This window comes from Psammomys obesus, unplaced genomic scaffold (genome assembly GCF_907164565.1).
Source record: "Psammomys obesus unplaced genomic scaffold, mPsaObe1.curated_primary_1811, whole genome shotgun sequence".
NCBI lineage: Eukaryota > Metazoa > Chordata > Mammalia > Rodentia > Muridae > Psammomys > Psammomys obesus.
The window spans coordinates 32,026,416-32,053,136 of NW_026596040.1; the positions used below are offsets into that span (position 1 = coordinate 32,026,416).

General features: G+C 37.4%; 1 protein-coding gene across 1 annotated transcript in view; it reads right to left on the reverse strand.

The window, feature by feature from the left end:
• The window catches only part of Dcc (DCC netrin 1 receptor), a 727,907-nt gene that overhangs the window by 199,493 nt on the left and 501,693 nt on the right, over nt 1-26,721 (reverse strand). The window lies entirely within an intron of this gene.

Here is a 26,721-nt window from a genome sequence, read left to right on the forward strand (position 1 = left end):
GCATCCATATTTTCTTTTCTCATCCAGTACCCAGGGAGACTTAAGTTAGCTGGGGGCAATATGAAATAACCTTTTGTGACAGAAAATTAAGAACTTTGAACTGGAAGAAAGAACCCCGCCTGAGATTCCAGCAGTTCAGTCACAACTTAACAAGGCCCACCCAGGGTCCAGAGTTTGCCCTTTGCAAGTTAGAGTTGTAGAACTTTATTTTAATACATACTGATAATTTCACATGACCAGATAGTAGCAAGGTCTGTGACACACTTAAAAAATGAAGGAAGACATGCATATAAGGTGACCTGAGAGAAACAGCAAGGATACACAAAAGAACCCTGAAAAATAGAAAATTATACAACAAAACTCTAAGAGAAAATGCTCAATCTTGGCTGTAATTAAAATACATGCCAATTGAGATAGTAACTAAGCCAGAAAAATATGACAATAAAAATAAAATATTCTGCAGATATATTACAGGATAAATGAAAATGCATTAAGAAAGTAAAAAGACTGTTGTGAATTGTAGACAAAGAATAAGAAACTAAAAGTTTAGTCCATAATGACCAATATCTAAGTGGTAAATTGAAAGAATGGAAAGAGAACAAGGTTAGAAAGTTAGAAAAACAGAAATAAAAAGAAAAACAAACAAAAAATGATGGTAAATAAACTTACCCAGCCTTCCAATAAAGCCTAGCCTTGAAAAGGTTTGGGACTAGCTTGAAGGGGATCATGAAATATTTACCAGAACAAACTTTTAAAAATTCTGTTAAAATGGTAGCTATACTACACTCTCATGAAAGGTGGCTGGGACTAAAATTTTCCAGCGTAAGGGGCAGAGTGGACAGGTCACATAAAATAGACCCAGAATAAGAATGACATCAGCATTCTTCCAAACATTGGGAATTAGAAAACAGCACAATGAAACTGAGAAAATGTTGGGTGTAAATTAAATGTAACACTCTGTGTCATAAGACAAATACGCAAAAGAAAGGTTTAAGGCCAGCAAGGTAAAATAACATGCTCCTATAAGTATAGCATGTGAATGTTTCCAGTGTGTATGGCTTCGGAGATACTCGTATGGCCTTTATCAGAATACTAATGAGAGCATTTTCTAGGAAAATGAGAATCTGATGTAAAAGACGTGAAATACAGTTAATTGGAACCATAAACATGGAAGTCTCAGGAAGAGAGCGGTAAATAAAGAAAAAAATGGGTGATCACCTTTTCTGGAGAGGGAAGGGTGAGAACACTTTGGAAAAGTGATGGAGGAAGAATAAAGAAGAGCAAGGATGCCTAGAAGAGCCACGTGGAAACACACTTACTTAAAACACATATATCATATGAGTATGTCCACTTTATCTCTTGAGGTGAAAATACTCCTCCCAAGATTCAAGGGCTAGCTAACAAAAACCTCAGTGCTGGTAATGGGCAACTTTTGTTCAAGTCATTAGAGGAGTCCTACAGATTTCCAAAACGATAGAAGCCTTTGCTCTTGTCCTCGGTGTGACATGTGAAGTCAGCACACTCTGTAGACACAGGACTTGGAGAAATACAGCTGGAACTTTCCTGGAATAGTCCTTGTTGAGGACCAGCTCTCATATCATCTGGGGTGCTAGGCAAGCTGCCAAGGGAGAAAGCCAGTTAAAAGCTCTACCAACTACAACAATGCTACCCACTAACAGAGTGAGATATTCCCAACCCAATACAGCAATTGTGACACTTATATTTCAGGGGTAACCAAGATTGGACTTAGCCACTACAATCAAAGAAAATCCACGTCCTGCACTGTAAGCCAATTGAATTTCCTGTGGTTGGTGAGCCACAAGTTCTAGAGAAGACCCTACTACTGGCATGCTCTTAATCCAGTATAATTTTCAACTCCATCCTAAATACCTATCATTACACACACACACACACACACACACACACACACACACACACACACACACACACACAAGATTGGGCTATGGGTAAGCCTGTAGGACATATTCTTATGGAGTGATTCATGGGGGAGGACCCAGCTGCTTGCGAGTGCTGCCAATCCTGGGTTTGTAATTTTGAGTTCTGTAGAAAACCAGGTTAAACAAGCAATGAGTACCAAGCCACTGAGCAGCACTCCTCCATGGCTTCTGCATCAGCTCCTGCCTCCAGGTGCCTGCCCTGTTTGCGTTTCTGCCCTGACTTCTTTCAAGGATGAACAGTTACATGGAATTGTAAGCCAAATAGACCCTTTCATTTCCAGGTTGCTTTGGTCATTGTGTTTCATCACAGCAATAGTAACCCTAGTTAAGGAACCCCTCATCAAAGAAGTTTCTTTTTGAAGTGAATTGAGACCATCACAGGAATCTGTAACTGGTAAAAATGAAGAGACTAACTGTGCGGTGCTCAGTCTGAATTAACACCTCGACAATACTTACACTTTATGCTCACTTAAACATATGATCACTTATGTTTACACTTAAACATCGCAGAAGACAGGCAGAAAAGTTGTAAGAGCCTTTGGACTAAGATATCTGCTGTTAGATAGTGTCTTCTATATATGATGGTAAGCTGAACCCATGATGTGGGAAGGGCACATTAAGGCAACCTTAGAATCAGCTGATGAAAACATGTCCATGTTTTCTCTTTACTATCGCTTTATCCCTACACACAATAAGACCATTTTGGAGGGTTCTGTGGATGTGTGCACTATCTCATGCTTAGCAATTGTATCATGACTGAACAGCAATACCAACTCATTTCTTAAGGGTATTTTGGCTTTTTGCTTGTTTTGTTTTGCTTTTAATCTGAATCATTTCTGCTACTTAACAGTCACTTAATAATCACCTTTCATACTTTCGTGGGCATTTATGTGAAAAAAAATTGGTTTTAGGTTTCCTAATTAAATGTAAATCCTCAGTCTTACCATCGGTGTGGTAAGAATTTATATGTTGTAAGTCCTATAGTTTTTTACTGTTGTTCCAGGGTTCCGGTACACCAACCCATCTCTAGCAATCTAAAACTCTATTATTTGTATGAATAATTCATACATTTAAGAATCTTTTGAAAGTCTTTCCTTTCAGATATCTAACAACCATCTCACCTAGAACATATATAATGGAATTTACTAAATGGATGAAGAAAAAATTTAAATTAAAAAAAATCAACACTTTAGAACATAAAAAAAATCAAACAAATACAGAATATTCCTTAAAATTCTGATCACTGAATTTATTTAAAGTTCCAGAAAATTAAGAAAGGTAAAAACACTGCAAAGTTAACTCAATTCTGATGGTTTTAGGGACAGATTTTGAATGTGCTTTGGCTTCATGGAAACCATGGATTAGAAATAAAGGAAGGAAGGAAGGAAGGAAGGAAGGAAGGAAGGAAGGAAGGAAGGAAGGAAGGAAGGAAGGAAGAAAGGAAGGAAGGAAGGAAGGAAACTAAAAATAGTGTTTTGTTTCCAGGGTGGTTGTATAAAGTCGCATTCCCACCAGCAATGTAGGAATGTTCCCCTGGCTCTACAACCTCGCCAGCATCAGAAGTAGGCTAAGACAAGGACCAGGACAGGAGCCTTCCACAGAAGACCTCTGAAAAACTCTATACACCAGGGTACCAAAGGAGATACTGAGACTCATAACCAAACAGAGTGCTGGAATCTTTATGAAAAAAGAGGGAGATAGACAGACCTGGAGAGGACAGGAACTCCACAAGGAGACCAACAGAGCCAAAATACCTGAGCTTGGGGGGGGGGGGGATGCTGCAGAGATCAATACTCCAACTAAAGATCACGCATAGAGAGGACCTAGACCCCCTGTTCAAAGGAAGCCCATTTCCTGCTCAGTTTACAAGTGAGTTCCCTAGTAAGGGGAAAGGGGGTTGTCTCTGACATGAACTCAATGGCTGGCTCTTTGATCACCCCCGCCTGGGGGGCGGTATAGCCTTGCCAGACCACAGAGGAAGATGATGCAACCAGACTTGATGAGACTTGATAAGCTAGGCTCAGATAGAAGGGGAGGAGAACCTCCTCTATCAGAGGACTAGGGAAAGGGCATAGGGGAAAAGGGGGAGGGTTGGTGGGACTGAGAGTTGATGAGGGAGGGGGCTGCAGTGGGGATACAAAGTGAATAAATTGTAATAAATAAATTACATTAAAAATAAAAAGAAAGAAAAGGAACGAAGAAAGGAAGAAAGGAAGGAAGGAAGGAAGGAAGAAAGAAAGAAAGAAAGAAAACAAAGATAAAAAAACAAAGAAAGAAAGAAAACAGGTCATTCAAAGTCTCAAAATATAAAAGTCGTTATCTTTAAGCAAGATAAGATGGTAGAGGTCACCAATCTAAGGGTTCAGGGAACTATACCTCATGTCTTGTCCCGCTGAATGCTTTTCCCAACTCCACTCTTTTCCTTCTTTGCCTTCTGTATTGTATAGGAAGCAGCTCTGTCTTTTCCCTCTGAATCTAATGGTCTGAATAAGTCTTCCAGCAGATGGATTTTAGGCCATATGACATTAGAGCTAGGACCCAGGCAGATGACCCAATGTCTAGTCACTCATCTTCCTGGTTTACAGAGCTTTTACTGCTCTCAAACTGACTGCTGACCCTACTGGAGTTTCCCCTGAGAAGAAAGCCAATACACATTAACTACCTACCTGGATTATCTTTGAGTTTCATGGTTTTTATAACTCTCATTTGCTTATAGTACAATTAGTTTGTGTGTTTTCAAAAAAGAAAATACTAACTTGATGAAAAGTCACCACATTCAAAAATAGTGTATACTGAATAAATTAATTTTGATTAAATATAAGAATAGGAAATATAGCATATATCAATATAATATAATAAAACAATAAAATACAGAATAATTGCAGTGGCAGTGAAACTTTGGGCTTGATTATGCATGCAAATGAGCCGACTTTCACTGGTGATGTAGTTTCCTGAAGCCCAAATTCATGCTTGTTACATGGATGAAAGCAAAAGATTTATCATGGGTGATTGGACTTTATTTATTTTCTTCTTAGTGCTATGTAAGACTGATACTCCAACCAAGGACCATGCATGGAGATAGCCTAGAACCTCTGCACAGATGTAGCCCATGGCAATTCAGTGTTCAAGTGGATTCCATAGTAATGAGAACAAGGACTTCCTCTGACATGAACTGATTGGCCTGCTCTTTGATCACCTCCCCCTGAAAGGGGAGCAGCCTTACCAGGCCACAGAAGAAGACAATGCAGCCACTTTTGATGAGACCTAATAGATTAGGATCAGAAGGAAGGAAAAGAAGACCTCCCCTATCAGTGGACTTGGGAAGGGCAGGTGTGGAGAAGGGGGAGGGAGGGTGGAATTGAGAGGGGAAGAGGGAGGGAGCTTCAGGGGGAGAAGGACATTGCTCTCCAGGGAGAGAGCTATCCATGATCACTTTCTCCCCTACAAGGGCATAGATCATGTTAAGGTAAAGTTCTTTGCCAAAAACTCTGACAATTATAAAATGTGCAAGCAGTAGATATTCATTATTTACCATATTTATTTTCTATAAAACCTTGTGAATCCCCAATTCTCACTACTGGAATATTGCTAGTACAGAAAATAGTAATTTGGATTCCTTCCAGCCTCTGATTACAAAACACATGCCAGTCTGTATGTTACTTGGCCTTTTTATGGTTTTCTTTTAAAATACCTTATTTAATATTACTGGTTATTATTATTTTCAGTACCCAAGCTGGCTTACATAACTCTTGTTCTCCACAAGGCCCTCTCTTCTGGTATGTAGTAACATTGAATACATGCCAGTACTGCGTTTAAGAGACACTAAAAACAATAAAATTACTAATAAAATAGATAATAAAAATAGAAGGCCAGTGCTTTAAAAACAGAAAGACATTCATTTCCAATGTGAGATTTGAAGGAAGACAGCAGGATAGAGGCCAACAAAATTTTCACTGTTCTTCCCAAGACCACAGAAGGACCATGAATGTTAAAATCATGGTACTTTAGTGAGTATTCATTTTCACAAATACAGACTTCACAAATGGAAAGGATCAGCCATAGTTTTACAAACAAATAATTTACAGTTGGAACATATAAAGCATTTACACAAAGTTTAAATATAATATTACATATCATGTAAGCCATTCTTTGTAGCATTTAATCAACTCATTTAACATGTTAAATTATCTGTAGGAGAACATAAAGTTACTGAGACTGTTGGCCCCACAAATACTAATGTGACAGGTAGATACTGGTAGATCCCAGTATCCCTAGTATTTATAAACACCATATTTAATCTCCTATAGACATGATAATGGTACATACTCTACATAAGATACGTACTTATAGTCCTGATAATTCTTTTTATTTTTATTTATTCTTTATTTTTTTTATAATTTATTCACTTTACATGTTGATTGTAGCCCCATCCCTTCTCTTCTTCCAGGCTCGCCCTCCCTCCCTCTTCCTTCTATCTGCCTCCCCTAGTCCACTGAAATGGGGAGCCCTCCTTTCCTAACATCTGACCCTAGTCTAGCAAATTTCATCAAGACTGCCTGGATCCTCTTCATCTACGGCCTGGTGAGGCTTTTCGACCAGGGGGAAGTGATCAAGGATCAGGCAACTGAGTCCTTGTCAGACACAGCCCTTGCTCCCATTACTAGAGAACACACATGGAGACTGAACTCCCTATGAGCTACATCTGAGAATGGGGTCTAGGTCCTCTGCGTGCATGGTCCTTGGTTGATGCATCAGTCTCTGCAGCCCCATCTGGGTCCAGATTTGATGGTCTCCTGATAAATCTATGAGTTGCAATTCATTGTTTTATCTTTTGTCCTGTCATATAAACTACAGTGTAAAGTGGTTAAGTAACTTAAAATCATGCATCCTGTAAATGAAGAGACAGTATTGAAGCTGAAATATTGTGATTCTGAAGCTAGTGTTTCATTACAATTTAAATTGCCTCTCAAAGGAAGTTCACAAATTTAAGAATATTATTCACTTGGTCATTACTCTTTACGATATATCCATGGGGTAAACACACTCAAGCCATGGTTTACCCAGTCTGACAGAAAAAAGACACATAAACTATGAAAGGCAGAGTGCCTAAAACAAAAAGGACTGTCTCAGAGGCACAGCATGCAAATTAATTGCATCTCATATGTCTCATCTTGTCAAGAAACACTTAATTAATAGTTCGTCATTCAGTTTTGAGCAGAACTTTATGGAGAGAGTGGAAAAGATATTTAAATATAGGGAAATAATATGTTCAAAATGTCATGACAATTCAAAGCAACTTCATGTCATGGAATATCTGATAGAGCAAATATGAAAGATGTGTTTTATCAGATAAGAAATTCTGAGAATTTCTCACGGAATACAAAGAGACATGAGCTTGGATGTGTATGCACACTGAAGCATGACTTCAATACATACATTCTTACCTACTTACTTATCTCCAGCTGCCTGCCCCAACACACTTTTGTTTATATGAACACGTTCTTTGCCAAAAGTGTTTCAGAACGAGAAAACAAAACAAAACAAACAAACAAAAAAAAACCCCAAACATTGAATTTAAAAATAAATGCAGGTTCACATTTATGGTCACCTAAAATTTTTGTTTTTCAACATTTCAATCAAGTGAAAACATACTTCTAACAACTTAAAATTACCCAGAGGAAGCTACCAAGATATGGATTTCAATTAATATTTACCCCAAGATTACCATACGGCAATATTGTCACATTTTCCAACTGTTGAGTTCAGTGTTCTTAATATCACTGAAAAGAAAAAGAGGGCTGTGGAGATGTCTCATTGGAATAAGTATTTGCCTTGCTAGCATAAGGAGCTTGGATCCTTACCACCTGTGCAAATGATATTACAGAACTCCTGAGAAGGTGGCAAGGTAGATTAGTTGTATCTGTGAATTTGGTAGTAAAGAGTTAAGTTTATAAATTTACTTAAAATGCTCTACTTTACTATATTCGCAAAATCCCTGGGATAGTCTTGTCTAAATCAGTGACATGGATTTTTCTGTTTCATGGGAATCATTAATCAATAGCTTATATTCCTTTTGATCTATATGCATGTGAGTAGTACATAAGAAAACAAGAAAAATACGTAACAAGCCCACCAACCAAAGTTTTTCCAGAAGAAGTCCTATGTGTCATAGGACTCTATTCTTTTCAAGCTTCTGTTTTTAAATCCATATCTCACAGTGGACTGGTGTTCTGGCATCATCTCATTAGTAAGATGTTCAAATGTGAACTAGCTGCTTTGGGGCTCTGTTAAATCCTCTCAGAAGATATTCAGTTATCTTACTATGGTGATGTCTGATTAGCTTTCCCAAAGACATGACTGGGAAGAGCCATTTGAGGAGAACTTAGAATGCCCTTGCTGGAATGAAGCATGTGTCTGGGACTTCTGAGGTTAGTTTGAAATCCATTCTAGACAGTAAATTTCTTCTCTGTACTTATGGTGGCTTGTGTCTCATAAGAAGTGGTTTGAAAATGAGATTAAACTCTGTTTAATGTTCATTTAGTTTATTTAGACTGCCTGAAATCACTTGCAAATAGCACACATCCCTTATACCACCCGCAAGTATCTGTAGTTACTTTCACTCTGCACTACTATAATTTAGACCGTGATTTGAATACTACACAGAACATGTTCCTAGCTAATGGGCCTCACATGCTACAGACTCCCACTGCTCACAAATGCAACCTGTATTGTCACTGTCAATTAGGGACACTAAAAGTGGAATATTTTGGTAGGGAAGAAAAGAAGTAAACAAGAAAAATGGTATTGAGAGTATGGATGGAATTTTATGTAAGAAGTGGGAAATAGTAAGAGCTGGAGAGGACAGGAACTCCACAAGGAGAGCAACAGAACAAGAAAATTTGAACACAGGGAACTTCCCAGAGACTCATACTCCAACCAAGGACTATTCATGGAGATAACCTAGAACCCCTGCACAGATGTAGCCCATGGCAGTTCAGTGTCCAAGTGGGTTACATAGTAATGGGAAGAGGGACTGCCTCTGACATAATCTGATTGGCCTGCTCGTTGATCACCTCCCCCTGAGGGGGGAGCAGCCTTACCATGCCACAGTAGAGGACAATGCAGCCACTTTTGATGAGAACTGATAGACTAAGATCAGAAAGGAGAGGAGAACCTCCCCTATCAGTGGACTTGGGGAGTGGCATGCATGCAGAAAGGGGAGGGAGGGTGGGAGCGGGAGAAGAGGAGAAAGGGGCTTATGGGGGGATACAAAATGAATAAAGTGTAATTAATTAAAAATTAAAAAAATGGAATTTTTTTCTACTGAAAATTGACAGAGGCACCAAAGAGACAATTTAGCTAGAAACACATTAGGAATTTTTATTCTTCCCTAAACATTTGCTGAGCATTTTGCTCACATGGAGTACCATTCTCTTATTTTAGCAAATAGAAACATCATGCCCGGGTAGTGAGAAATTATAGAATAAGGAGAAAAGCACAATAATACATTGACAAATGAAGTTAATAAATGTTTTTAGAAGTGGGTTTAAAAGGATTTGGCGATTTTTCTAATTTTCAGTAGTAAAAGGAAAAATAGTAAGTTAAAAGCATATGTGTCAGATCTAAGCAACTAGAAGATTTTAATAATTCACTGGGGTAAAATTGTCTGATAAATAATCCACTTTAAAAGTTATCAGGATCTGTAGGAATCAAAGAAACGTAAACTTAATCTATGTTGAGATTGCATCTTAGGACAGTCAAAATGGCTACCATCTCTGAGGCAGCTGGCAACAAACACAGACAAGCATGCGTGAAGAGAAGAACTTCCTTTCCTTGTGGGTAGTATTACAGACCACGGCAGCTGCTCTGGAGACATGTGTAGAGGATTTTAAAAAGGTAAAAGTAGATATACCGTATGAGTCAGCTACACCACTTCTTGGCATATACACAAAGGAATTCACAGTCTGTAGGTACCAAAGAAATGAAAGCATCTAGATGTCCTTCAACTGATGAATGCATAATAAAAACGTATTATATATACACAATATAATTCTATTCAGCTCTAAATAAAAATAGAATTGTGAGACTTGCAGGTAAATGGTAGCAGAAAACATTTTGTTGGCAGAGATAAGGCAGAACCAGGCAGACAAACTGCATGTTCTTTCTTATTTGTGGCTTCCATCTCTGAGCCTGTAGATGTGGGGCTGTCACCAGAAGAAACTGCAAAATCTAAGACAGGGAAAAAGGACCATGCTGGGGCTTCTAAGAAGAGGATTTTAGGACACAGGTGATCTTAAAGAGGATATAGAATATCTGGGATATTTTTAATTTTAATTTTAATTACAGTTTATTCACCTTGTATCCCAGCTGTGGCCCCCTCCCTCGTTCCCTCCGTTCCTCATCTCCTCCCATGCCCCTCTCCAAGTCCACTGATAGGGGAGTTCCTCCTCCCCTTCCATCTGACCCTAGCCTATCAGGTCTCACTGGCTGCATTGTCTTCCTCTGTGGCCTGGTAAGGCTGCTCCCCCCACCACAGGGGGAGATGATCAAAGAGCCAGCCACTGAGTTCATGTCAGAGACAGTCCTTTTCCCAATACTAGGGAGCTTCCATGGGCTACATCTGTGCAGGGGCTCTAGGCTCTCTCCATCCATGATCCTTAGTTGAAGTATCAGTCTCAAAAAAGACCCCTGGGTCCAGATTTTTTGGTTCTGATGCTCTCCCCTTTGTGGAGCTCCTGTCTCCTCCAGGTCTTTTTATCTCACACTTCTTTCATGAGATTCTCTACACTCTGCTCCTTTAGCTATGAGCCTCAGCATCTGCTTTGATACACTGCTGGGCCTTTTCAAAGGCCCTCTGTGGTAGGCTCCTATCCTGTTTCCTGTTTTCTCCCTCTTTTGGTGTCCATCCCGTTTGCCTTTTTGAGTGAGGATTGATCATCTTACATGGGATCTCCTCGCTTAGCTTAAGTGTACAAATTTTTGTACATTTATCCTATATTATATGTTTAGTATCCACTTATAAGTGACTACATATCACGTGTGTTTTTCTGCTTCTGGGTTACCTCACTCAGGATGATCTTTTCTAGATCTCACAATTTGCCTGCAAATTTCATGATTTCCTTGTTTTTAATTGCTGAGTAGCATTCCATTGTGTAAATGTTCCACAGTTTCTGTATTCATTCATCTGTTGAGGGACATCTGGGTTGTTTCCAGGTTCTGGCTATTACAAATAAAGCTGCTACAAACATGGTTGAGCAAATGTCCTTGTTGTATACTTGAGCATCTTTTGGATATATGCCTAGGAGTGGTATGGCTGGATCTTGAGGAAATGTTATTCTTAATTGTCTGAGAAAGCACCAGATTGATTTCCAAAATGATTGTACACGTTTACATTCCCACCAGCAAGGGAGGAGGGTTCCCCTTTCTCCACAACCTCTCCAACATGTTTTATTACTTGAGTTTTTGATCGTAGACATTCTGCTGGGGGTAAGGTGAAATCTCAGGGTTGTTTCGTTTTGATTTGCATTTCCCTGATGACTAAGGACGTTTAGCATTTCTTTAAGTGTTTCTCTGCCATTCGATATTCCTCTATTGAGAATTCTCTGTTTACCTCTGTACCCCATTTTTTAATTGGATTACTTGATTTTCTTCTTTTTAATTTCTTGAATTCTCAAAAGGACAGCTTTCAGCAGGCAAAGGATCTTCACCAACCCTATATCTGACATAAGGCTATAATCCAGGATATGTAAATGTGGGAAATTTAACTGGAGAAAGTAGAGATAGACTAATATCGAGAGAACTGGAGATCATATGAATTACATTAATAGTATTTTTAAAAACATAGGAAAGCCTTAAACACACAAAGACGTTGTACTTGGTTACTGCTCAGAAAGTTGAGGTGTTATTGACAGCACGTACCAGATATAGGGCATGGAAGAAGTGAGCTGCATCTGACCTGCGAGCCTCCTCCCCCAGGACAAGCTCCCCGATTAGCTGAAGGTGCTGTGCAAGTTACCAAGGGAGAAAAGCAACCAACAGTTCTACATGCCCTGGAGTAAAATCCATGAACCATAATTGTGCCTAACCCAACAAGACATCCCCAGTGGTTTAATATCGATGTCATATCTTTGGGGAAACATCTGTCTAATTGGATTTAAAGCCCATGCCTAGTGCAGTAAAACTAGCCAAATTCTTATAGCTGGGAGGTTGTGTAATCTAGTGGAGAACATACTGCTGCCATTTCCTTAAATTAGTGTAAGGTATACTCATATAAATATAATATATTCTAAACACTTACCTTACACCCACAGATATTTGTCTCTTACCTGTCATCAAACAAATATCTTTGGCATCAGATGAAGACTATTACAGAAATCTACAAGTCAAAATGCAGAGAACAATGGACCAAAGGCAATTCCCTAACTTTTCATCTAGAATAAATTATACCAATAGTACAATCACAATAAAGAATACTTTATCTTCTTTGCTTGGTACTGTGATAAAAGACTGTAATAAAGGCCACTTAGGAAGGAAAGGGCTCACAGTTTAAGGTCATAGTTCACCATTGGCACCTTAGTCACAACAGCCTTAGCTTGAGGCCGCTTGTCACAATAGAGAAATGTCAGCTGGAGTGGTCAGCTTGCACTCTCTATTCTATAGTGTTGAAGATCTCCCACTCAGGAAATGGCCTGAACAACACTAAAGATGGGTTTTCCAATATCAGTTAACACAGCTATGACAATTCTTCATAGATATTCCAAGAGGTTGACGTTAATCTAGAAAATCTTTCATTGTGTTCCTGGAAGTTAGCGGTAAATACCACCAGTCACATGTGACATAGAGATGGCATGAAGACAGCATTCAATACATAACTTCTGGAGATGTTAAAATGTCTATTTGCATTTTTAACTAGAATAAATTTATTAATATGTAACATTTTAAACTCAGGTATGAGTATATCTTTGTCAATAGCACCTAAACCTGTTCTTCCTTTTAATAAACTGGATAAATCCTACAAATTTAATAAAATATCTATATAAACCTATAAATTTTAGTTGCTAACCAATTGTGAGTTTGATAAGATGTCAATAAGACATCAAGATAATGCATTTTTTTCTGCCAAATGTCATTTTAGTGATTTATTTTATTGTAATATATATATATATAATCTTTTTTGAATAAATGATGTTAAAATGTTGAATTCCTTATTGACTTATATTTGTGAATTCATGTGAGCAACTTTAATCAAGATGACAAGAGAAGGTGTTAAGTATGTTCAGACTAAAGTTCTTGAAGACTGAAGCCTGTCACCACCGCATTGAGCTTCTAAAATTTATGAATGAATGGTTACATACAAATAAAAAATTGATTTTAACTAAAATTTTATAATAATGTTCTAATTTATAAAGGAACACTGCTATATTTTATTAAAAAAATAGAAAATACCCTATATTGATCTTATGTAGTGACTGGAGAAATATGACCACTTCTCCATCAATATATTTATTTACCTCTAAATGGTGCTATATTTATTTTTGTCCTGTTGGTCCAGCCTTATATATAAAGAAAGTGACACATTTACTTTGAAACTAAAGTTCTTTGGCTAACTCCAAAGAATTATTTTCCTTCTTTATGTGGGAAGCCAAGGCAAACTTGGGTTAGATAATGAAATTCCAGGAAGCAGTGGGTTTATTAATTAAAATTTCCAGTAAAATGAAAATGACACCTCTAAAGGAGTTGCTGGTGAAGCTCCTCAAGACACCTGGAACAATTAAGGCTTTTGTCTACCCTTTTGATTGTCCATCAAAACTAAAGGACAAGAAAGACCAAGGGGCTGAAGATACCATACAAGTTACAGAACTGAGCTGCATACTTCCTGCCTGCTAACTTTCAATGTGTTGGAACACACAGTGCAGACAGCTGATAGGAAAAAGGCATCAACTTTTTCAATCATCTGTGGCACTTTTGAACCTCAAAGTCAACCTCTCAGTGAGATATGCTCGTCACTGCAATTGAGACAGGAATGTGAAGGGGACAACTATCTACTCTCTGATTGGATTTGAGGTCTGCTCTAAAGGCAGGCATCTACTCTGGTACTGAAAACCTTATCAACAACCCTGTTTTGAAGAGGATTTAAGTAAAAGATGGAACTAGGGACTATTGAACTACATTGACTTAGTACTAACCCGCCTTCTCAATGGCTGTGTTTATACCCATAGACAAAAGATATGCTCACCTTTAATGAGAACCCGTTCTTTGAAACGAGCATAGGTGATTTGGCTGCCAAACATGCTGAGAATGTGATGTTTTTGGCCCATCCCCAAAGAAGACATTTATACCACCCTCTTACGGCACAGAAATATTGTAGAAGGAACAGGAAGAATTTAAAGAGCTGGAAGACAAGGAGAATGGTGAAACGCCAGTCTCCAGGCAGGGCACAACCACAGTTATCGTTAATTTACAGAACTGTTACTATGTTCCTGGAACTCGCACCTGACTTGCCCCGAGAGGCCTTGCTTCTTACAGATGAACCAAGGCTGCTGATGGATTCTGGGAGAAAGAGAGCATTGTCTTCAATCTTGCAGTTTTGGTGAGCCCACCAGGCTCCAATGAATAGCTCCAAACCCACAGTTACACAGAGTGCCTTGATTAAACTCAGTGGATCAAAGAAGAAATAGACAGAAATGGGAGAAAGTGATTGACTGAGGATAGCCGGAAGGTAGACAGAGATGAGATTGAAGTTGTTAAGAAAAAGCAGAAAAGGAGAGTAATCAGTATTAATTATATAAATGCATGAGATTGTCAGAGAAAAAAAATAATTTGAAAAGTAACATTTAAAAACTGTTATTTATAAATGAAGCTTTGAGGTCTACAGGAGTCTCTGAAATGATCAGGTTAATTGAAATCTAGTCTCAAACTTGCTCATTTATTCTATATAACAAATATTCAAAATCTGTTTAATGACTAATTAAACAGATAAAGACGAAATGCTAGGTACAGATATATAGAAATATAGTTGGGGCCTTATTAAATTGTATATCCTGTGCCTAGAAAATACTATTGGATGATTTATTTAGCATTGTGTTCAGAACTTTTATTTCGGAAAATGGAAAGCAGCAGTGTGCTGTCAAAAAGACTAATTACCAAGAATAGTATAAAACAGATGAGCAGGAGATGTTCTAGTCTGCCATGAGGTTTTTAGGTTAAGAACTAATGGGAACCATTTGCCCAACTTCATCACTGTATTCCACTGTGTTCTTATATGCATTCTGTCCTGTTTTTGAAGAGGGCTTAGAAAAGCTTTGTATTGCAAAGCGCAGCCCTTTGCACCCATTTTAATTTTACCTCATAGAACCCATTGTTGAGTATATGCCACTTTCGACACCTATTATAGTACAGAAAAAATCAAATGCCAAGTTCTCCCAAGCCGTGTTCTTTCATATATTTGGATTTTGCAGACCTAAACATAAGTGAGTGGTTAAGATGCTGAATTACTTGTATAAAATTTTATATGATTACAACTAGATCACTACTCTTCAAAATCAGACATATTTTGCTAATCTAACCTCATTCAGTGAAATGTGTGAGGAGGTGTTTCCTTATGGGTGATTTTGCCATAGTATGATGGTAATATAGAAATACTTTATTGACTTCCAAAAGCCGGTTCTCAGATATGAACATGTGTAGCTCCATTTATGGGAATAAAAATAAATCAATCTTTCCTACAACCTAACCTGTCTTCAAAAGCAACATATAATTATCTCAGTACTTGTAAACTAATGAAGAATATGATTGGGGAATACAAAACATACTGAGAGAAAAAGAGAGACACACACACATACACAGAGAGAGAGAGACAGAGACAGAGACAGAGAGCAAAAGAATAAGTAACAACTAGGGCTCATGTGGATGCAATTTCTTTGTGCTTGGAGATCCGGGATCTAAAATAGCATTTTCCACATAATATTTTGTTATTCATCATCTAGTAGTCAGGTCGGCTTTATTCTGAGCCCCAAAATGGAAAGCATAATTTTAGGAGGTATTCACATTTTGACAAAATTCCATTACGATAAAGCAATTTTGTTGCTCTCCAGAGTTCATGATACAGTGAACTTATGTGTAATCATTTTGGGATTTGTCAGAATCAATAGATTTTGCTCTATAGTACTTAAGTCATTTCCTAGAAGCAAGCTGAATGTTTAGGGATTCTCACTGATTCTTGGAGGTCACTAAGTCTTTTTTTCCGGAATATTAATTTCTACCAAAGGAAGACATTACATGCAATAAAATAATCTTGGTATTAGAGTAATGCAAGAAAAGCAAAACATCCTATCAAGAGAGTTGAATGTAAAAACTACATCTTTCAAAAGCACAAGAATAAGGATATATTTAAGACAAAAATTGTGTTCATTGATTTCTTGTTCCCTTCTGTTGTATTGTAATATTGAAACCAAGTTATTACTTGAGCACTCAGGTAACTGATATCACTGTAGGCTGCTGATTTTACCTGATGGTTGGATATCCCTTGTGAAGCAGAAATAAAGCTTCAGTACTGATTATTTCACTTATTATATATAGCCATTTATTAAAAATAAGCATGCTGTATTCAAAATATTAGAAGCATATAGTAAAATATGCATGTCACTGCAACTCGTATGTTTAAATCAACCTTAGTTGCCTAAATGCTTGACCAGGAATTGATATGTTATTTTTATACTGGGTACTCGTATGTGTTTTAGAAGTAATAAACCAGAAAAGATTAACAGAATTATTACAAGAGTTACTACTGTCATTGTAGCTAGTTTTTGATAAAAAATATAATTGTCAACCAATCTTCCTTTGTATAGATAGCCAGAGATGAACACATACAGCGAGTGCAATATTGAAGAAGGAAATAAGAGCATATTATGAAACAATTTTCTCTTTAAAAAACAGCACAAGTGGCTATTTAATGAAAGCATATCTTCAAGCAAAACGTCAAATTAGTCCGTTAAGTAATTAATCTCAGAAACCAGCAGGTTTTCCATCGAAGAGCAGCCATCTCAAAGACAAGACTTAACCATGTAATTACATGGGACATTACAATGTATTTATGAGGTCATTTGTTACAATGTACAATAATTACAGGGTACTTACATAGCTATTTATGTCTCATAAAATGAAGTGAGACTAAATATTTTAATTGTGTGGAGAAATATGGGAAAATATTTGAGCTTAAAATGTCACATTAGATTGCAGGTCAGATTCACATAATTCATCTTCACAGCTGACTGCCTCCAGAACCACCAATGTCTGATAGTGCTCTTCTGTTAGAGATGGAGGGAGGAGATGTTTTGATAAATATTCCTTCTGAGGACGTAATAAACGAAATCGTCCTCTTCAATTTTCATCTTTGGGTAATGCTGGCAGACAGCTGGCTCCTGGTGGAATTTACTGTGTGCTCGTGCTCCTTATACCCAAACCATAAATATCCAGATGTCAACAGAGTTCCTGGATTAAAAGCAATGTTATATACAATGCTTTCCTTAGGAGGCTTATGGCCCAACCAGAGAGAATGATAACATAGTTGTCTAGTTTTCCACAGCATTCTCATTTCTTACCTAAGATGATGCTTCCTTTAGAATTTTGGAAGGTGTGTTGTTGGATTTCATTATCTTCTCTAGAGTTCTTAATGTCATTTTGGTCTATAACTGGATGTTCTTTCTTTAGGGTAGGAGATGAGTCTTAAAAATCAACTCCAGATGTTTTTAATTCTTGTTACAAGGTCAACAGCACTAATGTACAGTTAATCTGCTTTACGCTGTGATTCACAATTATGATGATGATGATTCGTAAGGTAGAATTCTACCACATGGTCCATATTAGCCTGGAATTCACAAAAGTCCTACTTCAGCATCCCAAATGCTGAAACCTTGAGTCAGTGCCGTCATGTCTAGGATACACTGCTGATTTTTACGTTAAAAACAAACGAAGAAATCGGAAAAGGTTCCTCTCGATTAATTCCCCATTGTCTTTGGCTATACAGTGCAGGTGTCGCTGTTATTTACATTCATAAATTGTACACTGAGCATCTGAAGTCCTGGTTGCGCTCAAGGAATGGTAACTCAGGGAGAATCATATTGACTTAAAATGCTTTCCAATTCTGATGCTTAAATTCTGATGCTGTGGGCAAGTTGCCTTTAATTATATCTTCCAGACTCACTAAAATAACTATATTTTTGTTTCATTTTGGAAAGAAAAACATCATTTTCTATTGAAAATTTATGGCACACTTATCATAGATTAAATATTACCCAGAATTTACTTCTTGATTATTCTATTGCTGTGATCCAATAATTAAAAAAGAAGAAACAACTTTTATTTGTGACAGGATAGATAAATGTGTCTTTGAAGTTGCCTTGCAAATTTCAAATGACTCAGAAGAAATTTCATTTATTTTGAAAGAATACATGTCAAGTCAATGTTTGTAATGTGAGTATTTTAACGAACTAGCTACTATGAATAGATGACCTAATTAATGTCTGTGAAGGCCGACCACTTGGTGTTTAGTGATAACCATTGCAACATCATCACAAATGGGAGGTATTCTCAATGTTTAGTGACTGCTCTGTTCCTGTGTAATGGTATCAGAATTTGCCCAGTCCAGATACATAGGACTTACAGAAATGTCTGTATATAAAGTTACTGCTAATAAGCAAATAAGCCCGTTCAAATTTATGTACTCATCCAATAGTCAGCAGACTGCTTCTAATTCATGGTCTTAATTCTATTCATAGGTGCTGAAGGATTTGGTGCAGCTTCTTCTGTGTTCAGGAAATTTACTGAGTGTACCTGAAAGTATGATGGAAAACATGCTTCCGACTTTAAAACAGTGAGATGCAACTGCGGAAAAGCATGAGTAACCACCAATACTTCAATCAGTGTTTCAATTAAATCTGCAACCATAATGCATCTAATTGATTAACAATTACCAGCACCTGTAGTTGGCTATAATTTTAATTACTGATTACTTTATGGATGATTACAGAAAATGATATTTGTATGAGCACTGATAAAGAATAAAATAATTCTAAAATAACTAATCAATAAAGCTGAGATCAATGTCAATTCAATGAAATGGGGGATATTTTAATTTTAGCAATGACAATGAATTATTCTCTAAAAGATAATATAAAGAGGAGCTCCATAATAAGCATTTAATCTAATTAAACATTTTTTTTCTGAAAAAATGTGGTAATAAATGAGCATAAAGAAAAACATTAGAAAGAAGTTCCTTAACATTAAATAAGAATAGACGCTAATTTCTAATATACTTTTTTAAGAAAATTCATGTTCTCGTTGGATATACAAAAGGGATTTGGCAAATCCAAACACCCCATCATGATAAAAGTCTTGGAAAGATCAGAAATACAATAAATGTACCTAAACATAATTAAATTAATTTATAGCCAGCCTATAGTCAACATCAAATTAAATTGAAAGAAACTAAAAAAAAATAATAATAATTCCACTAAAATCAGGAACAAGGCAAGGTTGTTCACTGTCACCTTACAGATTTAATACAGTACTTAAAGTCTTAGTTGGAACAATAAGATAATTAAAAGATATCAAGGGTATGCAAATTGGAAACAAAGAAGTAAAGTGTCTTTATTTGATGTTACACACACACACAAACAAACACACACACACACACACACACACATTAAAATTCCAGCAGGGAACTCCTATAACTGATAAAAATATTCAGCAAAGTAGCTAAATACAAAATTCACTCACAAAATTCAGTGGACATCTTATGTACAAATTACAGACAGACTTAAGGAAAAAAATCAGGAAAACAACACCTTTTCAATAGCCAAAAATAAATTAGTAAGTAAATAAATAAAATATCTTCAGGCAACTCTAACAAGCAAGTGCATGACTTGTATGATAAAAACTCCGACACATCGAAGAAAGACACTGAAGATGTTAGAAGATGGAAAGATTTTCTGCGCTCACATGTTAGAAAGAGGAACAACACTGCTCTCCTACCGAAAGTGATCACAGCTTCTGTGCAGTCTCCATTAAAACTGCAAAACAGTTTTTCACAGATCTCAAGAGGAAAAATCTCAGGTTCATGTGGAGAAACAAAACAACTAAAACAAGAACGTTAAACAATCCTGAACAATGAAAAAAACTGCTAGAAGAGGTCCCTCCAATCCCAATTTCAACTTGTACTACAGAATTATAGTAGTAAAACCTGCCTAATATTTTTATAAGAACAGGCACAAAAATCAATGGAGTTAAAGTGAAGACCCAGACATAAGTCCACACATCTCTGAACACCTATTTTTTATAAAGAAGCCAGAAATACACACTGGGGAAAAAAAAACCAGTATCTTCAACAAATTGTTCGAGTTAAACTGGATGTCTGCATGTAGAAGAATGCAAACCAATCTGTATAATCACCCTACACAAAATTCAGGTCCAAATTATCAAATACCTCAACATAAAATGAGACACACTGAACTGGATAAAAAGAATGGAGGGAATAGCCTTGACTCAATTAGCATAGGAGAAGTCTTCCTGAGATACCAACAGCCCAGGCACTAAAACTAACAATTAATAAATGGGACCTCATGAAACTGAAAAGATTCTATAAGGCAAAGGACACTGACAATCACACAAAGAGGTGGCCAACAGAATGAGAAACTGTTTTTACCAACTCCATATTTGATAGAGGACTAATACCTAAAATATATAAAGTACTCAAGAAACTAGATATAAAAAAAGCAAATAATGCAGTGCAAATGGCGTACACTAAAAAATCTGGAGGTATCCCCATCCCTGATCTCAAGCTGTACTATAGAGCAACAGTAATAAAAACTGCATGGTAGCAGCATAGAAACAGAGTGGTGGATCAATGGAATTGAATAGAAGAACCAGAAATAAACCCACACACTTATGGACATCTGATCTTAGACAAAGATGCCAAAACCATACAACAGAAGAAAGATAGCATCTTCAGCAAATGATGTTTACATGTAGAAAAATGCAAATAGATCCATACTTATCACCCTGCACAAAACTAAACTCCAAGTGGATCAAAGACCTAAATATAAAACCAGACACACTAAACCTGGCAGAAGAAAAAGTGGGGAACAGTCTTGAGCTCATTGGCACAGGAGACAACTTCCTGAACAGAACAACAACAGCCCAGGCTCTATGAGCAACAATCAATAAATGGGACCTCATGAAACTGAAAGGCTTCTGTAAAGCAAAGGACAATGTTGTCAAAACAAAACGACTGTCTAACAGATTGGGAAAGGATCTTCACCAACTCTATATCTGACAGAGGGCTAATATCCAGTATATATAATAACTCAAGAAGTTAAACAGCAACAAATCAAGTAATCCAATTAAAAAATGGGATAATTTTTTATCCCATTTGGGATAAACAGATAATTCTCAATAGAGGAATATCGATTGATAGAGAAACATTTCAAGAAATGTTCAAAGTACTTAGTCATCAGGGAAATGCAAATCAAAACGACCCTGTGATTTCATCTTGTACCCATCAGAATGGCTAAGATCAAAACTCAAGTGACAACACATGCTAGAGAGGATGTGGAGAAAGGGGAACCCTCCTCCACTCCTGGTGGGAATGAAAACATACAGAACCACTTTGGAAAGCAATCTGGCGCATTCTCAGACAATTAGAAATAGCTCTTCCTCAAGATCCAGCTATACCACTCCTAGGCATATATCCAAAAGACACTCAAGTATACAACAAGGACATCTGCTCAACCATGTTTGTAGCAGCTTTATTCATAATAGTCAGAACCTGGAATCAACTCAGATGTCCCTCAGTTGAGGAATTTATACAGAAATTGTGGTACTTTTACACAATGGAATACTACTCAGAGATTAAAAAAAAAAAAAAAAAAAGGACATCATGAAATGTGCAGGTAAATGGTGGGACCTGGAAAAGATCATCCTGAGTGAGGTATCCCGGAAGCAGAAAGACACACGGGGTATATACTCAATTATAAGTGGATATTAGACATATCATATAGGACAAACATACTAAAATCTGTACACCTAAAGAAGCTAAACAAGAAGGAGGACCCTGGGTAAGATGCTCAACCCCCATTAAGAAAGGCAAAGAGGATGGACATCAGAGGAGGGAGAAAACAGGGAACAGGATAGGAGCCTACCACAGAGGGCCTCTGAAAGGCTCTACCCTGCTGGGTATCTAGGTAGATGCTGAGACTCATAGTCAAATTTTGGGCAGAGTGCAGGGAATCTTATGAAAGAAGTGGAGATAGTAAGACCTGGAGAGGACAGGAGCTCCACCAGGACAGCAACAGATCCAAAAAGTCTGGGCACAGGGGTCTTTTCTGAAACTGACACTGCAGCCAAGGACCACTCATGGAGATGGTCTGGAACCCCTGCAAGGAGGTAGCCTATGGCAGTTCAGTATCCAAGTGGCCTCTATAGTAATGGGAATAAGGACTGTCTCTGACATGACCTGATTGGCCAGCTCTTTGATCACCTCCCCCTGAGGGGGGGAGCAGCCTTACCAGGCCACAGAAGAAGACAACGTAGCCACTCCTGATGAGACCTGATAGACAAGGATCAGAGGGAAGGGGAGGAGAACCTCCCTTATCAGTGGACTGGGATAGGGACACAGATGGGCAAGAGGGAGGGTGTGATTGGGAAGGGAGGAGGGAAGATACATGGGGGGATACAAAGTAAATAAACTGTAATTAATAAAATAAATATAATTAAATAAAAAAGAAGGGCCCTCAAAAAAAAAAAAAAAAAAAAAAAAAGGAAACTCAAGTGGTCAAGGAACCAAGTACAAAGGTTTAAAATCCTTAACAGTCAGAGAAATGCAAATCAAAACTACTCTGATATTCTATCTGACACAGGTCAGAATGGTTAATATCACTAACACAGTGAGAGCTCATGCTGGTGAGGATGTGTAAGGGAACACTTCTGGTTGTAGTGCAAACTTGTATATCCACTACAGGTATTAATATGTGTGGCTCCTCAAAAGTTGAGAACCAATTTACCTCAAGCTCAGCTATATAACTCTTGTGCATACACCCAAAAAACACTTCATCCTACTACAAGGACACTTGTTCAACCATGTTCATTGCTACTCTATTCACAATATCCAGAAACTGGAGGCAACCTACATGTTCCTCAGCAACAACAAAAATGGATAAGGAAAATGTGGTACATTTACACAATGGAGTAGTATTCAACTATTTAAAAAAGCAACATCATGAAATTTTAAGTCAAATGGATAAAATAGAGTAAATCAACCTAAATAAATGAGGTAACCCAGACCCAGAAACATAAACATGGTATATATTCACTTATATGTGCTTATTAGCCATTACATAAATTACAGCTAATCTACAATCTTAGACCCAGGAAAGACAGGAGTAAGAGGCTAGGCAGGGACAGATGGATCTCCCTGGGAAGAAAAAAATGAATACATTTTACGAGTAGACTGGAGGCAGGTGAGCATAGGAATGAGGGGATCAAGTGAGGGGGTGAGGGGAGATAGGGTTGAAGGATGGATTGCAGGGAGAGACAGATGGAATTGAGAGGCAATTTGAGGGATGATATGGAAGTGCAATGGAAACTTCCTAAAATATATAAAGGCAATACTAATGAGGTGTCCGAATATGGAAGATAGAAAGCCCCATCTAGTCAAAATTGTCACCAATTGCAGCTTCCAGACATGGAATTTGGTTGCATTCAATTGAGTGGTTGACCAAGAGGGCCCATTGGAAATCCCAAATAACCTACACTGTTGATAAGACAGTGGCTCCTCTCTACAAACAGACAGTGGGCTCCATTGCCAAGGACAGCACTGACACAACTTATTGAACATGGAGATGTCTAGCTGGTGCCTACACAGAGCCTTTATCCCTATGTTCTCATACCTTTGGTTTGGGAAGGTACTTTACAGGCTACCAAAGAAGAAACATAAACACCAATGCACCCATGAAACCTTTGACCTAAAATCTGTCCTCCTTGAAAGATACGGAACTTGCAGGAGTGATCAACCCATCTCTAATTTGACTTAAAGCCCACTCCACAAGACTGAACCCATACTGGTTCACTAAGAACTAAAGACTAAGTAGCCCAGATACCTAGGTAAAACCAAAACCAAACTCTAGGTTTGGTAAAGCCAAACTTTAAATTATATATATATATATATCATAGATGTGTATGTGTGTGTGTCAGTAAAATGACTCCTAATGACATGCTACTCCTCTCATACATCAGTGCCTTATTCAGTCATCATCAGGATAACTGAATCATCGTCAGGAGAGGCTTCCTCCTGCACCATACAGGAACAGATGCAGAGACCCATTGCGAGGCATAACACACACAGAGTCTTTGAAACACACAGATCTAAATGAGATGTTTAAATCTTTTCTCAAATTAGGAGGAAATAATATAAGAGCTTGAAGGATGAAAGGGACCAGAAGAAGAAGAAGACTCAGGCTTGTTGGTTTCAAAACAGAAAAGAGTCATATGGACTCACAGAGATGGAAACAACAAGGACAGTGTCTGTACCTTGTTCTCTTTGTATATAATTTACATTTCACCTTTGTGTTTTTATAAAACTCTAGAGTGTGTGAACATGTTGGTCTCTGATTCTTGTACCTATTCTTGGAGTTCTTTTTTTTTTCCTCTTGAGTTGCCTTGTCTAGCCTAGATGTGATAGTTTTTTGTTTTAGCTTATTATATTTTATTTTGTAATGTTGGTTGTTATCTCTTGGAGCAGCTGCTTTGGAAGATCTTTTAGAAATAGATGAAAATATTAAACATAGAATTATTGTGACCAAGAAAATATTTCCTAATTTTAAACACATGATAATTACAACATATAATTGTACAAAATGTATAGAAAATATTAACTTGTAGCATTGTTCAAAATAGGACAAAAAATAGGACAAAAGAATGAAAACATGTCAAATGTTAATCAACTGATGAACAGGAAAAATGTATTTAAACAATGGAATGCCATTGGAACAGAATATTCATACACGATGTACTGTGAATGAACTTTGAAATATCAGTTGCTCCCAGGCATCACACTACAGAACTCCATTTACATGAAATTTAATGAACTAACAAATCTATAGAGACAAAACAAAAATAGATTACAAACTGCTAACAGTAGATTTGTGGGAGGGGTTCCAGGGAAAAGAGAGGTGCTGCTGAGGGTTGCACTATCTCTTTAAAATATGATGTGAATTTTATAATTAATATGGCAATGGCTGCACAACTTTAAGCAGCTGTCATGTATCATATAGAAAACTAGGTACAATGAGAGGCTCAAGCATCTCTGACAAAATCATTGAACAAAACTTGATGACGCCTTCTGATTATTTTCAACAGAACACAGGGGAGCATGTGTGTAGCAAGTAGAGATAAATGAAGTCTCATATACAAATATATATATAAGTAGGCATGAGATTATGTGTAATTTTGGAAAAAATATGAAAAAAAGTGCAATCGTACTTATTTGCTTAAGACCAAGAAAGTTATATAAGAATATACTTAATGTCTTCATAGGCTGCATACTTTTTCCCCAATGTCAATTACCACTTATTTGCTTTGTCATAATTTTTTTTTTCTGGAGCTGTAGCTAATAAACTCTTTCAGCTTTGTGTAATAGGGTTCTTAATATCAATAACACCCTAAGTTTACAGAGTGATTCAATGACTAGTTATGCGTAGTGATATATATGGGTCATAACGGATGTTTGTCTTCACTTATGCAGACTTTACTCCAAACAGCAGTTTCTCTTTTCTTTTTCAATCATGTGCCCATTTCAGGACACTTCTGAGAGACTTGGGATGATTTTTATTTCCATGTGCAATGAGAAAAGTAGTGGAGGGCCCAAGGGAGGACCAGTGGTAGTTCTTCTACAACATGACAAGAGCTTGAAGACAAATAGTAAAGGGCCTAAGAACGTGAACATACTTCTGAATGAGAGCGACGACCTAACTACGAACATCATAGGTTACAGTTGATGTTTCAGTTCCAGAACTTTTGCTCGAGTCCCAAGAGCCTGTGCAATATAAATGGGTGGGAGGAAGGACTAATAAAATGAAGACAGAAATGCACAGGGTCTGAGCCTAAGGTTTTCAATGAATGATTAACTGGTTGAGTTGTTGTAGAGCTGGACTGTGTGATGCAGGTGTGTCTACAGAATTGGCCAGCTCTGAGAGCTCTTGAAAAATCAAGCTGCTTAACGGGCAGGCAGGCAGTAATCACCCACACATTCTGTTTGTTTTGATAAAGCCATAGATTTAAAATATATGCTCGTTTCTATTTATACAGATTATTTATAAATGATATTCTTTAATTTTCTTTATATGTACTCTGAATGGGCAAAACATCTCAACTCTTTGTTATGGCTCAAAGACAGCCTGCAAGAACACTGGATTACCCATAAGCTAATGCTTTCTTTTGATATTTTACTTTTAACTTCTCATTTGCGTGTATTATCTGTTAGTTTTAATTTACAATTAGATTATAATATGATGAAATCATCCTTAAATAATATTATCGAAGTCAGAAGCTCCTTCCTTATCCATCTTTGAATTAAAGGCTTACTAGAAAAGGAAAACAGGAAAGAAATAAGAGACATAGCAGTAGCATTACCAGACCACAGAGGAAGACAATGCAGCCAGTCCTGAAGATACCTGATAGGCTTGGGTCAGATGGAAGGGGAGGAGGACCTCCC